Below are 16,637 nucleotides of genomic sequence, written 5' to 3'. Positions count from 1 at the left end.
ACTCCTATTGACCAAAGCAAAGCAAGGTTATATTACAAAGAACAGAGCACTAACTATAAGAAACAATAGTCTATTTATTGTCAGTTTAGTTGATTCCTCAAGCTTCTGCCATTCATTGACTAGTCAGGTTCTGGTTTGTGACTAGGGCAAGGCTGAAGATCTCATTCTCAGCCTTGAGTTTGAGTTCGAGCCTTGAGCCTTCAGTTTGAGTGGGTCATTGGAGTCCAGTTGTCTCTTCCATTTGGGAGCTGGTTTCTTTACTCAGGTTTGATGGATCCATGGGGTGATTTTTACTACCTTGATTGTCGAGTTAATCAGGATCATGAAATAGAGTTCCCTCCACCAAGGCTGGCAAGGCTAGAGATTTTACTCTTTTATCTAAACCTGCTCATCTGGTTTAAAGGAATGCACATCAGTGTTTAAACTGATAGGGATTATTTCTCGAACATGATGATGTAGGTCATTGGGCACTTCTCCCAAACTGTGCATCCTTTGGAACAAGTTTAGACTTTTTTTTTCTTTTAATCTCTCTTAATGCTTTTTACTAGTATGATTAGCCTTCTAAACAGAATCTCATAGGGTGAGAACCCAGTTTGTTTGGTGGGGCTGTACCTGATCCTAAGTAAAGCTAATGGCAAAATCTGTTCCCAAGTTATGTGAGTCTCCTGACAGAGTTTACTCATCTGAGTTTTTAGTGTCCAATTCAAAATCTCAACCTTGCCTAAACTCTGAGGCCAGTATGCTGTGTGAAGCTGTCAGGTTATTTTTAGTCCATTTGTCAGTTATTTAGCAATTTTTGCCACAAAAGCTGGTCCATTGTCTGATCCAATGGAGATCAGGATACCACACCTGGGATTTATTTCCTTTAATAAGGCATGGACCACTTTTTGGGCCTACCCTGTTCGGGTGGGGAAAGCCTCTATCCACCCAGAAAAGGTGCACACAATCACCATAAGGTATTTGTCTTTTTCTTTTTTTTTTGAAGTAATCAGTCTATATATATATATATATCTATTTACATGAAGAGTGGTAAAAGCACATTTAGAGTCTGTGTATATATTAACAGTCCTTTTAGCTGCCAGTTATAGGGCACGAGTCAGTGCAATGAGCTCTGCCTTTTGTGCCTGAGCTTCTAAGACTGAGTTTAAAGTCAATGCTCTATAGCCAGCATATCTTGTTTCCTCCTTGAGGAAACTGTTCCCATCTGTGAAAAGTTTGTGGTCAGGTTGAGCTAGGGGTTGGTCACAGAGGTTGTGGTGGCTTGAGAAGACCTCATTAATCACCTCAACACAGTTATGGTCTGGGAGCCCTGCAGTTGATGGAAGGAGGATCACCAGGTTTAAAGTCCAGACTTTTAACTTGTGGATTTTCAGAAAGTACACTCTTCTATTTGACAAATACTCCTGGTATTTGTCAACCAATATTTTCTTTTATAGTCCATTAAAGTCACAACAGAATGTGTGACCCAGACAGTTATTTCCTCTCTCAACATTAACTTTTTTTTGTCTCTGATACTAGCAAGGCTGTGGCTGTGAGAGCTTGCAGACAGGGAGGCCATCCCTTTGAAACTGAGTCCAATTGCTTGGAAAGATAAGCCACCAGCTGATGCCATGAGCCCAGGTATTCAGTCAGTATTCCAACTGCCATGCCACTTCTCTTATGTGCATAGCGAAAGAAAGGCTTTCTCACATCTGTAAGTCCCAGGGCAGGGGCACTGACTAATGCCTCTTTGATGGCACAGAAACCCTGGTGTTGTTTAGACACCCAGGTTAAGGCTCTCTTTGTGGCTTTATACAAAGGCTTTGCTAGCAATGAGAAGTTAGGTATCCAAATCTGGCAGAACCCAACTGCTCCTAAAAACTCGCAGATCTGTCTTCTCCTGGTCGGGGTTAGGATCAAGCAGACAGCTTGCTTTTGTTTTGCATTGAGGCTCCGCTAGCCATGGGATATGTGGAATCTCAAGTATTTAACTTGGTCCTGTCAGATTGGAGCCTTTTTCTGGAATACTTTGTACCCAGTCTCCCATAGGAGACAGAGTAAAAGTTTTGTCCCTTTAAGACAGTCCCAGTGGTTAGTTGCTGCGAGAAGGAGGTCATATATATGTTGCAAAAGGGTGCAGCCAGCTTCCTTTGTTGGGTGTGCTCACAAATCAGATGCCAGGGCAGTTTTTAAAGATAGTTCAGGAGTTTTGAAGCCCTGTGGGAGACAGGTCCAGGCTAATTGCTCTTGCCCCCCTGACTAGGGGTCCTTCCATTGGGAAGCAGAGATGAGTTGGCTCACAGGTGCCAACTGGATGCAGAACAATGCATCTTTTAAAAGTCTAAACATGAGAAGCAGATTGGCAAGATTGGCAATGTTTCAAGTTTCCATAGTTTCAGAGCCTGTTTATTTTCCTTTTTTCAACAGTTCCAGGAATCATTGTTTTAGCCATCCGAATTTTACAATTGTCCTCAAAGCACTTCTTAAGCCAGGGAAGAGGATGAGCTGCCAATGACTGCCATAGGTCTATGTAGAGCAACTGGTTGGGGTGACCTGGTGACCCTGTCACTACCTGATAAACCCTACAAATTGTTTCTTGATCTAGAGATCCCTCAGAAGACCATCTTACTTTAAATGACACTCAATCTCTCTGACAGAATTTTTAAAGATCTTGGGGTGTGATCTTGGGGTATGTCCTTTTTTTATGTTTATATATTTTTATAAATAGTGTTTTATAAATTAGACCATATATAAATCTGAACTGTGAAGAACATATGCTCAGGATATAACAAAACATAAAATTGCTATTTAATAACGTTTAAATTAGTACCACTCAACATAGGGCAAGGTAGCATATAAAAGAAGAATTAAGTTAACAACACTTTTGATGTTTAACATACAACAGAAGTTATTATCCTTTTTTAAAGAGGCCAAGGATGTATTGTAAAGGAGTCAGTTTACTCTGGTTCCCACCCATATTGAGACAAAGCACCAGAGAATCAGGGAGTTTGGAAATGAGGTGGGCGTTCCTCAATTTCCAACATGAAGGGGAGACAGACAACTTTTACTTCGTCCATCCCTAGCCATTCTCCTCACAGAGAGATTTCAGATGCCTCTTGGCTGTAGTGAGTCATAGAAGCCCTGGATCAGTTCCCCAAGGGAGGGTCATCCTAGACCAAATGAGAGGGTCCCTGGTTTCTGGGAATTAACTCCACACACCATGTGGTGACTGAAGTCACACTTTATTTGTGCTCTCAGTTAAACAGCACACATTCATCCAACCCAACAAACCTAGTCTAGAAAGTATCACAGCTTCCTCCTTAATAACCAAAAACCAAAAAACCAAATTTAGGAGTACTGATGCATACCTAGGGGATGATCAAGCCCTTCTTCTGTCCTCTCATGGACAGACCGATTCTGATGGATCTAGGTCCTATCTGTTCCAGACAGATGCTGCTTTAAATTTTCCTGGTTCCTGAGGTCTCTACCCAGGTTCCGTTCATGTGTACAGACTTGAGGCCTCAGACTTCATGGGAGTCTTCCATAGCCATCTGGACTAAGTGTCTAGAGGTGCACCTGAGCAGAGACATGTCCCCAGGAGCCAGGCAACAGGCCCAACAGCCAGGGAGGCAAAAATCCCAACTTTGGTCTCTCCTCTTCCCAGTCAATGCACCAGAAATGTTGTGGGAATGACAAAGGAAACAAAGTCAACAAGACCATTTTTATAGGAAGCAGGGAGTTTATTATGCTAGTGGACTCAGGGGAGAAAATTTCTCAAAGCCCTGAACCCTGATCCTTGTCAGGAGCTGGGTTAAATACTTACAGAGTTTGCCCCTTAGCCTCCCTTACTACCCCCGTTTTAATATGCAGTCACAGTTACAGGAAACATTGCAGAACTAGCTGGAAGCTTACAGTGTTGCAGAGCTAGCAGAAAGCTGCTTATAGACTCAGAGTTGGGAAACCAAGGTAAATACCAGACACAGTAAATCCCAGAAAAATAGCCAATCTGCCCCTAACAATGTGGCATATAATCTGCTAAGACTAAGTTCTAAGTCCCAGCTAGCATCAAGCAGGAGCTAGCCTTCACACAATCTTGCTTCCAGGTTCTAGATAACACTACCCATGTAATGCTGAATGATGTAGGGATATGCAGCATCTTTAAAACCCTGCCCAATAGATTTGTATATATATAAAAAAAAAACTTCCTACTCTAGACACTGAATGTTGATTTAGTTTATTTCTTAGCATACATACCTGGAAATAGATTTAATACCAAGAGTAGTGAGATGATAAAAAAACAATTTTAAACAGATAGAAAGGCCAAGTGAAGCGAAAAAGCTGGAAGAAAATTGAGAAATATTTAGTAAGAGACTTAAAACACCTTGGTACTAGAGGTTTGGTGGTGCTTGAGGAAGATGCTGGTGAGACACTAAGGTAAAAATGAGAAAAAGAAATTTGGTAGGTGGAAGGTTTATGATACTGTCACCTTTCTTAACGTGAAAAATAGGAACAGCAAACTTGCTAATCTAATTAAGAATATTCTATGTTGTTAAATTTCCATCCGGCATTTTCTAGTTGTTCATATTAAAGTGTGAAGTAAGACATGGTAAAGAAAACATTTATTTGTTTACTTAGCATAAGGACATAGGAAATTTCTAGGTTATGTTAAGTTTTTTACTATGCAATAAATTGCCAAAAAAGCCATTTTTCATCCAAAGCTTCTCCAGTTAGTAAATTATTTTAAAAAATAAAAAATGCTTTATTCTAAAAGTTTACAGTGTTGTCAGGAAAATATAATCTAAAGAAGAAACTAAAGGTAAGAATTTAAACCTTCCATTGGAACCACAGAAATACTCACTGTAGTAGTTTAAAGAGTTTATATTCCATGTAAGAATCTTAACATCAAACCTTACTGGTCCTCTTTATTAAATAATGGGGTCTCTAAAAATCCTGAAGACATTCTTCTCAGCAAATTTATAGGAAGCTGCAGACCTGGGATTATCTCAATGAGGTTTGTGAGTCCATCTTTATCTAATGGACTGAATACAGTTATTACTCATCATTGACAAACTACAAAGATTTTAAAAGAATAAATTGAAAGAAATTCTGCCAGCGTGGACTAAGAAAGACAAGAGAAGAAGACAGTAGTCTGCTAGAGCTACACTACTGTAGCCAAGATGCATGCTGAGAAAATACTGGCCATTTCTAATGGAAAAAAAAAATGATAATTCAAACAGCAGAATCAAGAACCTTCAAGGTAAACTTGGGCCCAATGTGAATCTGATCAACAGCAGAACTGAGCCCTAATCAAAAATCTGGCATCATGCTTTTGCTAGATGTCAAATTTGTCATCAGTATGTAATTTTGTGTGCCTCACTTCATTGCTTTTGAAGGGGAAGGTCTGTAGCACTTATCCTAAGCCAGTCTCACTGTTTTGTAGCTGTGTATTATCTTTGCATGTGATAGAAGATGATAACAGTGTAGTTAATTTTTCCTTTATAATTAACAGGTCTTCAGGTACAAGGGATTTACCCTCAGTTGCAGTAGAGAAACTGTACCTGAGTACTCACCCGCATAGGGACCGAATTTAGGTAATATTGAACCTAATTTATGTAATATTAGAGCATTATTCCATAATAAAAAAGGTTTTCTAGGCAGGACATAGGAGAAGTGTAGTATTTTACTTTATTTATTTTTAAATAGATAAAAATCACTGTTTAGAGTGATTTTAAAACAAATCTGAATATTCGTTGATACCTTCTTCATCAAAATATGGATTCTAATTTTCTTCCTTTTGAATATGACATGGTGGTAATGGTTTATTTTTAATTAATCAAATGTCACAAAAATGTTGATTTATGAATTTCAAATATGCCTCCAAAAAGGCAAAACTGCTTCTGGCTGTTGCCTCCCCATTAGAATACAGTAACTTTGTACCCAGCCATGATGTATTATTTTGTTGTTGTGGTTGTTGGGACTGGGGTTTGAACTCATGGCTTCACACTTGCAAAGCAGGAACTCTGCCACTTCAGTCACACCTCCAATTTTAGTCTGGTTATTTTAAACACAGTGTCTCAGGAACTATTTGCCTGGGCTGACCTTGACCCATGATTCTCCAGATCTCTGCCTCCCAAATAGCTAGGATTACAAGGGTGAATCACCATGCCAGGCCCAACCATGATGTTTTTAAAATGTTAAGGCAAGGGTTTGGGGATGTAACTCAGTGAGAGAGCTGCATTCCTAGTATATGCTAGCCTCTGGGATTCAATTCTTAACAGAAAGCTAAGGTAATGTGGAGATACCAGATGGGTGTTCTTGCTGACATCTCCTCCATTTAATTTCTAAGGCAACAGCTAATACCAATCACAAATTATTCATTCCTTTCACATAATTGCCGGCCATATTGGAGAAATAAAAGGGGATTGGAACTCTTACAGACTAAGTACTTATCTACTTATCTAAAAGGATCATTGATAGTGGAAGAAAAATATTCTTAACAAAAAAGTATTTAAGATGGCAAGAACGTATTTCACCACAGTAAAGCTATGTGATAGCTGACAAAAGAAATTAGCTCAGCTCTAGAGAAAAAAAATCTTTTCTCATTTATCTAAATTCATTTCAATAGAGGCTCAACCTCACAGCAATATTTTTTTATTATTGTGCTGGGTGGCAGTACATTGTGGCATTTACACAAGTTCTTACAATGCATCAAATATATCATACTTGAATTCACCCTCTCCACTGCTCTCTTTCATTCCCTGTCCCCTGATTCTTGGAGCAGTTTCAAAAGAAATGTTTTTGCATTTACATACATGTGTATACATTATTTGCATCATATTAATCCTCCTACTCCTTTCACACTCTCCCCTCCGCCATCTCCAGGTGCCAATCCCCCTAGTCAGAACCTGTTCCATCCTCCTGTTCTCCAATTTTGTAGAAGAAAAGACATAAAAGATAAGAGAAATATGGTGGTTTTGCTAGTTTGAGATAAAGATAGCTACGCAGCTATCTTTATCTTTATCTTTGTGTTGTTTCCATGAGTATATGTATTACAATCCCAACTGGTTCATCTCTTCCAGTTCTCTTCCTTCCTTCCTAGTTCACTTCCCATGGTGGACCTGGTCAGTTTAAAATTCCTTTATTCATTGCTGTGCTGAAAGCACATTCAAGGTTTTGGTTTCCTTCCCTCCTATGCACAGCCTCCCCTTAGTGTGACCCATGTTCCATAATACTGCTGCATTTGTTTTAGGTCCATTATCCACATCTGAGAGAGAACATGTAGCTTTTGACCTTCTGAGCCTAACTTCACTTAACGTGATGTTCTCCAGTTCCATGCCTTTAAGTGCAAATGAAAAAATTTCATTCTTCTTTGTGGCTGAGTAAAATTCCATTGTGTACAAATTCCATATTTTCTTAATCCATTCATTAGTAGTGGAGCATCTTGGCTGTTTCCATAGCTTAGCTATTGTGAATAATGTCACAGAAATTTTTCAATTAATATTTTGAATGCATAATGAAGATTCAAGAATTTATTTTGCAAAATCTGCCTATACCTTGCATTATTCAAGATAGTATTGTTCCTTAAACCATGTCTCAAAATTGAAACTGTGCTATAATTATGCAATGTAAGCATTAAAGTTATAGCTTAGTTAAATACATATGATCTATATTACTTAAACAAGGAATCAAATACTAAGAATTTATTGATCTGAAAAGATGTTAAGAACTTCATATTGGCATGAGAAATGAAGAGTTATTATTGCATAATTAATCAAAGGAGATATCCAGAAGGATTCAAGATCCCTGAAATATAGAAATAACCATAATGACAAGGGATTTTTGTAAATCATCAAATAGTGTGCAAGTTCTTTGATAGAAGCAAAAGAAAGAAAACAAAAGTCAGAGTTCTCCACCTCTCATACTTTTTGAAATACAGTTTCCTAAAAATATGAAGACTGCCACCTAAACAGTCTCTTTTTAAAATACTAATTTCTCTCCCTCTCTCTCCTGGCTTTATTTAATGTATGTTCCCTAACTATCTTCTTCCATTACTGTTTTAAACTTGTTTGGAAATGTATCAAGACTTATACTATAATTTAAATATCTTCTGCATATATAATCTCATAGTACACCTACTTAAAAAGTTCTAAACTTAATGGCTTTCATTTTCTGTAACTTTTCACTTGCTCATATTGGATGTTAATATAAGGGTGATGCACTTCAGGAGTCTTTAAAAAGCTGTGCCCATTCTTTAAAGAAAACAAATCCATCAGGAGAAAAGAAACTTGATTGCTTTATAGAAAAGCCATTCAGATTTCAGAATATGAGGATATGAATGTATCATTCTAAAGTGAACAAAATCTACTAACTTCCAAATCTCTAAATTCTCCCCTGGCCCATTTTGTGCCTGGTACCTGTTTTTCTGAGGCATGTTACCTTCACTGAACACAGTTTTCTTAATTCTCCAGGTGCACAGAACTTTCATTAATTTGGGGAATGCTGTGAGGTTCAATTTGTTTACCATTTCAGAGTTCTTGGAATGAACTGGATTTCAAATCCTCTAGATTCAGACACTTTAAAGGAAAGAACAATCAACAAAATCGCTGAACTTAAAAGCAAACAAGAGTAATTAACATCCAGTTAGATGGCAGTTTATTTACTTCAGGACCCTTGATTTCTTCCTGTTGTTCCTCAGCTTCCCTAAACTGATTTCTACATCCATCATGCTTCATTTCTCTGAAATCAGCTTACATACTTAATGGTCCAGCCTGGGCAATCAATGTTGATTGAAATAAACTTCAAATTGATGCAAGAGGTCTACTGCTGCTCCAAGAACCAGCTGTGTAAATCTAACAGAAAGATAACTGTCAGCTTTTTCCTTAATTATATACTTCCACATTTTCTTAAGCATACTGTTATAATAACCCAGTAGACACTTTTATCTTTGGAATGAAACCAGAGAGTTTCAAAGTTACCAGAGTTACCAAGGGTTATATCTTCAAGGCCTACCACACTGAGTTTATGTCTCACAAAATAATTTATTCCTGGTTTATTGTTCTCTTAGAAATTACTTAATATCTTGCTAGCTAGTCTCTTAGAAATAATTTTAATAGATATAAGAAGAAAATAAATGAGATTTTGGTTCATGATAAGTGCATGTTGATTCCAAGGTAAAATTATTGGGGACAAAGATTTTTGTCATACTAAGGAAGGACCCCATGTTCTCACAATATTCCTACCTAATTCACTTTTAATTACAACTTAAAATTGGTTTTCCAGAGAAAGGATTGAAGGCAATGGGTTTTGTCTCTTACAAGAGGATATCTATGTTTAGCCTTGAGAGTTGAAATTAGGGAAAGTTGCATTATCTACTCTTTCACTTCATCAATACTTTCTGTAAGAGGGCTTCATTTGCTCTATATGGCTATACTTCAACCCAAAACTTGATATAAAATCTCTTACTTCTTTCCATAAAAATGATCAGAAGCAACAAGACAAGAAAGAAGGGAAGAAAGAAAAAAAGGAAGGAATAAAAAGAAAAAAAATTTAAAAGTTGGAAATAAAATATTAGAGGAACTCAGCACTGTAATTTGTTTGACTTCATAAAATTTTATTTTGACTTTATGTAGTAGTTTTAAATAGACTTTATTTTTGAAGCAGTTTTTGGTCCACAGCAAAATTTAGAGGAAGATACAGAGATTACCCATATGCCTCCTGCTCCTACATTACAATGCCTGATCCACTACCAAAAATAAATCAGCCATTTTGATTTTATGGTACATTTTACAAGCAGTGAAATTATATTGATAGGTGATCATCACTAAAATTCTTTAACTTACATTTGGTTGAACTCAGTGTTTTAACAAATATACAATAATATATATGCACAATTATACAATTACATATATATCTGTAGTTATATATATATATGTATGATTTTGTATCATTCAGAGTAATTTCACTGTTCTGCAAATCTGCTGTAGTCCATCTATTTGTCCCTCCCTTGCTATAACCCCTGGTTCACTGATTCTTTCTGTGGCTCCATAATTTTTCCGTTTGAAGTATGTCACATAGTAAAAATCCTAACTACTGTAAATATTAATGTATCTTTATTAGGTTGCTTCTTTCACTTAGCAGTACTCCTTTGAGATTTCTTCACATACATTTATGACTTCATAGTTCATTTCTTTTTAGCACTAATGATATTCTACTGCTTGGATGTACCATAGTTTTATTCATTCACCTCCTGAAGGACATCTTGTTTGTTTCCAGTTATAAACAAAGTTGCCATAAATATACATGTGCAAGTTTTTCTGTGGATTTAAGTTTTCAGTTTGCTTGAATAAATACTAAGGAGTGTGATTGCTAGGGCAATATGCTTATTTTAAAACTAAATATGGGTGTCCGTCTCAATCTCCAGTCCTGGAGTTGGTGCCTCAGATGTTGTTCTGTAGTCTCATCAAAGGGGATGCATAAAGTAGAACAAAACTACACACTCACACACACACACACACACACACACACAAAAAAGCCCCACCAAGTGTCCCCAGTTCAAATGCAATACAGTTTCAGTAAGTTTTTCGGCTTGCAGGTGTAATTCGGTTGTTCTCTCATCAAAGGTAGGAAGAAAAAGAAAAAAAGTGTCTGGAGACAGTTCTGAGAGTGGTATCTGCAACTGTGGCTTGCCTGCCTGCTGCTCTCAGCCTGTAGCTGGCGGCGTTATTTATGCAGATCTCTGGGGTGAGCTAGCACTCACCTGGTCCCACAGGCTTTGTTTGCTCAGAGTTCTCCTGTGTGGGAGCCTCTGCTACAGGCTTTCCCCTTTCCAAGCACTGGGAAAGGTGACACTGCCCCTGCGTTGTCAGGCCTGCGTGTTTATTTACAGTTCATGTGGGAAGTGGGTCTTCCCCCCTCTCACAAGCTTTCCCGCTCCTGGTTGCTGGGTGCGCACCCCGCTCCCACCAGAGCCTCTCCGGCCTGCCTGGCTTGTTTATTTACAGTCCCGGGAAGGATTCCCTTCCCCCAATCTTCAGCGCTCAGGGCGCCCCACCCTCTTTCCAGCGTGTCTTAATTGTTCTCATTGCTTATTACTCAGTTTCTGTTTTTTTTCCCGGGTGGAGGTCAGTCTGTCCAGGGGGCTATGCTGCTCTGGCCCAGGCTTGTCTGTGGGAGTACCGCGGTACCGCAAAGCTCACTTGGTCCGCGTCTTCCCAAGCCGTATGGGCGCTGGCCACTGGCGGCCCCGGGGGCCCTCCTCGTTTCTCCGTTTAACGTGAAGGGGAGATTCTCTGCACCAGCTGGAGATGTGGAGGGGTCAAAGTTATGCCTTTTCTCGGTGATTATGCCTGCATAATCACTATAGGAGGGTCGCTTTCTGCTTCCTACCTCTAGCCGCCATCTTGGAATCCTCCGAAAAGGCATCATTCAAAATAGATGGAGCAATAAAAGTGTACCATGATAAGCAGAAACTAAAACAATATGTGACCACAAAGCCACCATTACAAAAGATTCTGCAAGGGATCCTGAACACAGAAAGTGACACCCAACTTAACCATGAAAAGGCAGGCAGCACCAAACCACAGGATAAGAAAAAGCAAGACAGTAGAGAGTAACATCAAGTTAGGTACACACAATCAAACCTTCAAACAACTAAGATAACTAAATGGCAGGAATCACCACATACCTATCAGTACTAACACTTAATGTTAATGGACTTAATTCACCCATCAAAAGACACTGTTTGACAAAATGGATTAAAAAAGAAGATCCAACAATTTGTTGCTTACAGGAGACTCATCTCACCGACAGAAATAAGCATATGCTTAGGATGAAAGGCTGGAAGAAGATTTACCAAGCCAATGCCCCCGAAAACAAGCAGGAGTAGCAATACTTATCTCTGACAAAGTAGACTTCAAACCTACATTGATCAAACGAGATAAAGAAGGACATTCCATACTAATAAAAGGGGAAATAGACCAAAAGGAAATAATAATCATCAATCTATATGCACCCAATGTCAATGCACGCAATTTCATCAAACATACCCTGAAAGATCTAAAAGCATATATAAACACCAACACAGTGGTTGTGGGAGACTTTAACACTCCATTATCATCAATAGATAGGTCATCCAAACAAAAACTCAATAAAGAAATCCAAGATCTAAAATACACAATAGATCAAGTGGACCTAGTAGATGTCTACAGAACATTTCATCCAACCTCTACACAATATACATTCTCAGCAGCCCATGGAACCTTCTCCAAAATAGATCATATCCTAGGACACAAAGCAAGCCTCAGCAAATATAAGAAAATAGAAATAATACCGTGCATACTATCTGACCACAATGCAGTAAAAGTAGAACTCAACAACAAAAGTAAAGACAAAAAACATGCAAACAGCTGGAAACTAAATAACTCATTACTTAATGAAGAATGGATCATCGATGCAATAAAAGAGGAAATTAAAAAGTTCTTGGAAGTCAATGAAAATGAAAACACAACCTACTAGAACCTATGGGACACAGCTAAGGTAGTCTTGAGAGGAAAGTTTATAGCCATGAGTGCATATATTAAAAAGATTGAAAGATCCCAAATCAATGACCTAATGCTACATCTCAAACTCCTAGAAAAACAAGAACAAGCAAATCCCAAAACAAATAGAAGGAGGGAAATAATAAAAATAAGAGCTGAAATCAACAAAATAGAAACCAAAAAAAACATACAAAGAATTAATGAAACAAAAAGTTGGTTCTTTGAAAAAATAAACAAGATCGATAGACCCCTGGCAAACCTGACTAAAATGAGGAGAGAAAAAACCCAAATTAGTAGAATCAGGAATGCAAAAGGGGAGATAGCAACAAACACCATGGAAGTCCAGGAAATCATCAGAGACTACTTTGAGAACCTATATTCAAATAAATTTGAAAATCTAAAAGAAATGGACAGATTTCTAGATACATATGATCATCCAAAACTGAACCAAGAGGAAATTAATCACCTGAATAGACCTATAACACAAAATGAAATTGAAGCAGCAATCAAGAGTCTCCCTAAAAAGAAAAGTCCAGGACTTGATGGATTCTCTGCTGAATTCTATCAGACCTTTAAAGAAGAACTGATACCAACCCTCCTTAAACTGTTCCATGAAATAGAAAGGGAAGGAAAACTGCCAAACACATTTTATGAAGCCAGTATTACACTTATCCCAAAACCAGGCAAAGACACCACCAAAAAGAAGAACTATAGGCCAATCTCCTTAATGAACATTGATGCAAAAATCCTCAACAAAATAATGGCAAACTGAATTCAGCAACACATCAAAAAGATTATTCACCACGACCAAGTAGGCTTCATCCCAGGGATGCAGGGGTGGTTCAACATACGAAAATCAATAAACATAATAAACCACATTAACAGAAGCAAAGACAAAAACCACTTGATCATCTAAATAGATGCAGAAAAAGCCTTTGATAAGATCCAACATCATTTTATGATAAAAGCTCTAAGAAAACTAGGAATAGAAGGAAAGTTCCTCAACATTATAAAAGCTATATATGACAAACCTACAGCCAGCATTATACTTAACGGAGAAAAACTGAAACCGTTCCCTCTAAAATCAGGAACCAGACAAGGATGCCCACTATCTCCACTCCTATTCAACATAGTACTGGAATTCCTAGCCAGAGCAATTAGGCAAGAAGAAGGAATAAAAGGAATCCAAATAGGGAAAGAAACTGTCAAAATATCCCTATTTGCAGACGACATGATCCTATACCTTAAAGACCCAAAAAACTCTACTCAGAAGGTTCTAGACATCATCAATAGCTATAGCAAGGTAGCAGGATATAAAATCAACATAGAAAAATCATTAGCATTTCTATACTCTCACAATGAGCAAATGGAAATAGAATGTATGAAAACAATTCCATTTACAATAGCCTCAAACAAAATCAAATACCTAGGTGTAAACCTAACAAAAGATGTGAAAGACCTCTACAAGGAAAACTATACACTTCTGAAGAAAGAGATTGAGGAAGACTATAGAAAGTGGAGAGATCTCCCATGCTCATGGATTGGTAGAATCAACATAGTAAAAATGTTGATACTCCCCAAAGTAATCTACATGTTCAATGCAATTCCCATCAAAATTCCAATGATATTCATTAAAGAGATTGAAAAATCTACTGTTAAATTTATATGGAAACACAAGAGGCTACGAATAGCCAAGGCAATACTCAGTCAAAAGAACAATGCAGGACGTATCACAATACCTGACTTCAAACTATATTACAAAGCAATAATAATAAAAACAGCATGGTACTGGCACAAAAACAGACATGAAGACCAGTGGAACAGAATAGAGGATCCAGATATGAAGCCACACAACTATGAGCAACTTATCTTTGACAAAGGAGCTAAAAATATACAATGGAGAAATAGCAGCCTCTTCAACAAAAACTGCTGGGAAAACTGGTTAGCAGTCTGCAAAAAACTGAAACTAGATCCATGTATATCACCCTATACCAATATTAACTCAAAATGGATCAAGGATCTTAATATCAGACCCCAAACTCTTAAGTTGATACAGGAAAGAGTAGGAAATACTCTGGAGTTAGTAGGTATAGGTAAGAACTTTCTCAATGAAACCCCAGCAGCACAGCAACTAAGTGATAGCATAGATAAATGGGACCTCATAAAACTAAAAAGCTTCTGTTCATCAAAAGAAATGGTCTCTAAACTGAAGAGAACACCCACAGAGTGGGAGAAAATATTTGCCAACTATACATCAGACAAAGGACTGATAACCAGAATATACAGGGAACTTAAAAAACTAAATTCTCCCAAAACTAATGAACCAATAAAGAAATGGGCACGTGAACTAAACAGAACTTTCTCAAAAGAAGAAATTCAAATGGCCAGAAAACACATGAAAAAATGCTCACCATCTCTAGCAATAAAGGAAATGCAAATTAAAACCATGCTAAGATTCCACCTCACCCCTGTTAGAATAGCCATCATCAGCAACACCACCAACAACAGGTGTTGGCGAGGATGCGGGGAAAAAGGAACCCTCTTACACTGTTGGTGGGAATGTAGACTAGTACAACCACTCTGGAAAAAAATTTGGAGTCTACTTAAAAAGCTGGACATCGATCTACCATTCGATCCAGCAATACCGCTCTTGGGGATATACCCAAAAGACTGTTACTCCAGAGGCACCTGCACATCCATGTTTATTGCGGCACTATTCACAGTAGCCAAGTTATGGAAACAGCCAAGACGCCCCACCACTGACGAATGGATTAAGAAAATGTGGTATCTATACACAATGGAATTTTATGCAGCCATGCAGAAGAACGAAATGTTATCATTCACTGGTAAATGGATGGAATTGGAGAACATCATTCTGAGTGAAGTTAGCCTGGCCCAAAAGACCAAAAATCGTATGTTCTCCCTCATATGTGGACATTAGATCAAGGGCAAACACAACAAGGGGATTGGACTATGAGCACATGCTAAAAGCGAAAGCACACAAGGGAGGTGTGAGGATAGGTAAGACACCTCAAAAACTAGCTAGCATTTGTTGTCCTTAACGCAGAGAAACTAAAGCAGATACCTTAAAGCAACTGAGGCCAATAGGAAAAGGGGAACAGGTACTAGAGAAAAGTTTAGATGAAAAAGAATTAACCTAGGAGGTAACACCCATGCACAGGAAATCAATGTGAATCAATGCCCTGTATAGCTATCCTTATCTCAACCAGCAAAAAACCTTGTTCCTTCCTATTATTGCTTATACTCTCTCTACAACAAAATTAGAAATAAGGGCAAAATAGTTTCTGCTGGGTATTGAGGGGGTGGGAGGGAGGGGGTGAAGTGGGTGGTAAGGAAGGGGGTGGGGGCAGGGGGGAGAAATGAACCAAGCCTAGTATGCACATATAAATAATAAAAGAAAAATGAAAAAAAAATAAAACTAAATATGTTTAGTTTGGTTTTAAAAGTTATATTAAATTTTATTTTAAAAAATTGCCAAACTCTTCCAAGTGTTATTTTTAATTCCTACCAGAAATTAGTAAGAAATCCTATTGCTCACATTTTTGCTACCTTTTGGTAGCATTAGTGTCTGAGATTTAAGCCATTCTAGTAGACATATAATATTTCATTGTTTTGTTTTCTATTTATGACATATGATATTGAACATGAGTTCACAAACATGTTTGGTAGGTATAAATTCTTATCGAGATGTCTGTTCATGTCTTTGCCAAATACTTTTTTGTTGCCATTGTTTTACTGGGGTTTGCTGAGCAGGTGATTTACAACTTGAGCCATGCTTGCAGTTCTGTTTTTACTACTGTTATTTTTCACACAGGCCCTGTGTTTTTCTCCAGGGAGAGTCTCAGACTGTGATCCTCCCATCTATGCCTTCCAGATAGTTAGGATTATGGATATACACCATGACATCAAGCTTCTTTATTGACATGGGGGGTTTACTAACTTTTGCTCAGGCTGTTCTTGAACTGAGATCTTCCTAATCTCCACCTCCCAAGTAGTTTAGATAATAGATGTATACTGTCATGCCAAGAATCTTGAAAATATTGAGTCTTATTATACAAAAGCATGGAATATCTCTGCACTCATTTAGTTCTTCCTTGATTT

Source organism: Castor canadensis, chromosome 6 (assembly GCF_047511655.1).
Source record: "Castor canadensis chromosome 6, mCasCan1.hap1v2, whole genome shotgun sequence".
NCBI lineage: Eukaryota > Metazoa > Chordata > Mammalia > Rodentia > Castoridae > Castor > Castor canadensis.
The sequence above is the reverse complement of the archived record's forward strand: the minus strand, read 5'-3'. Positions refer to the sequence as shown.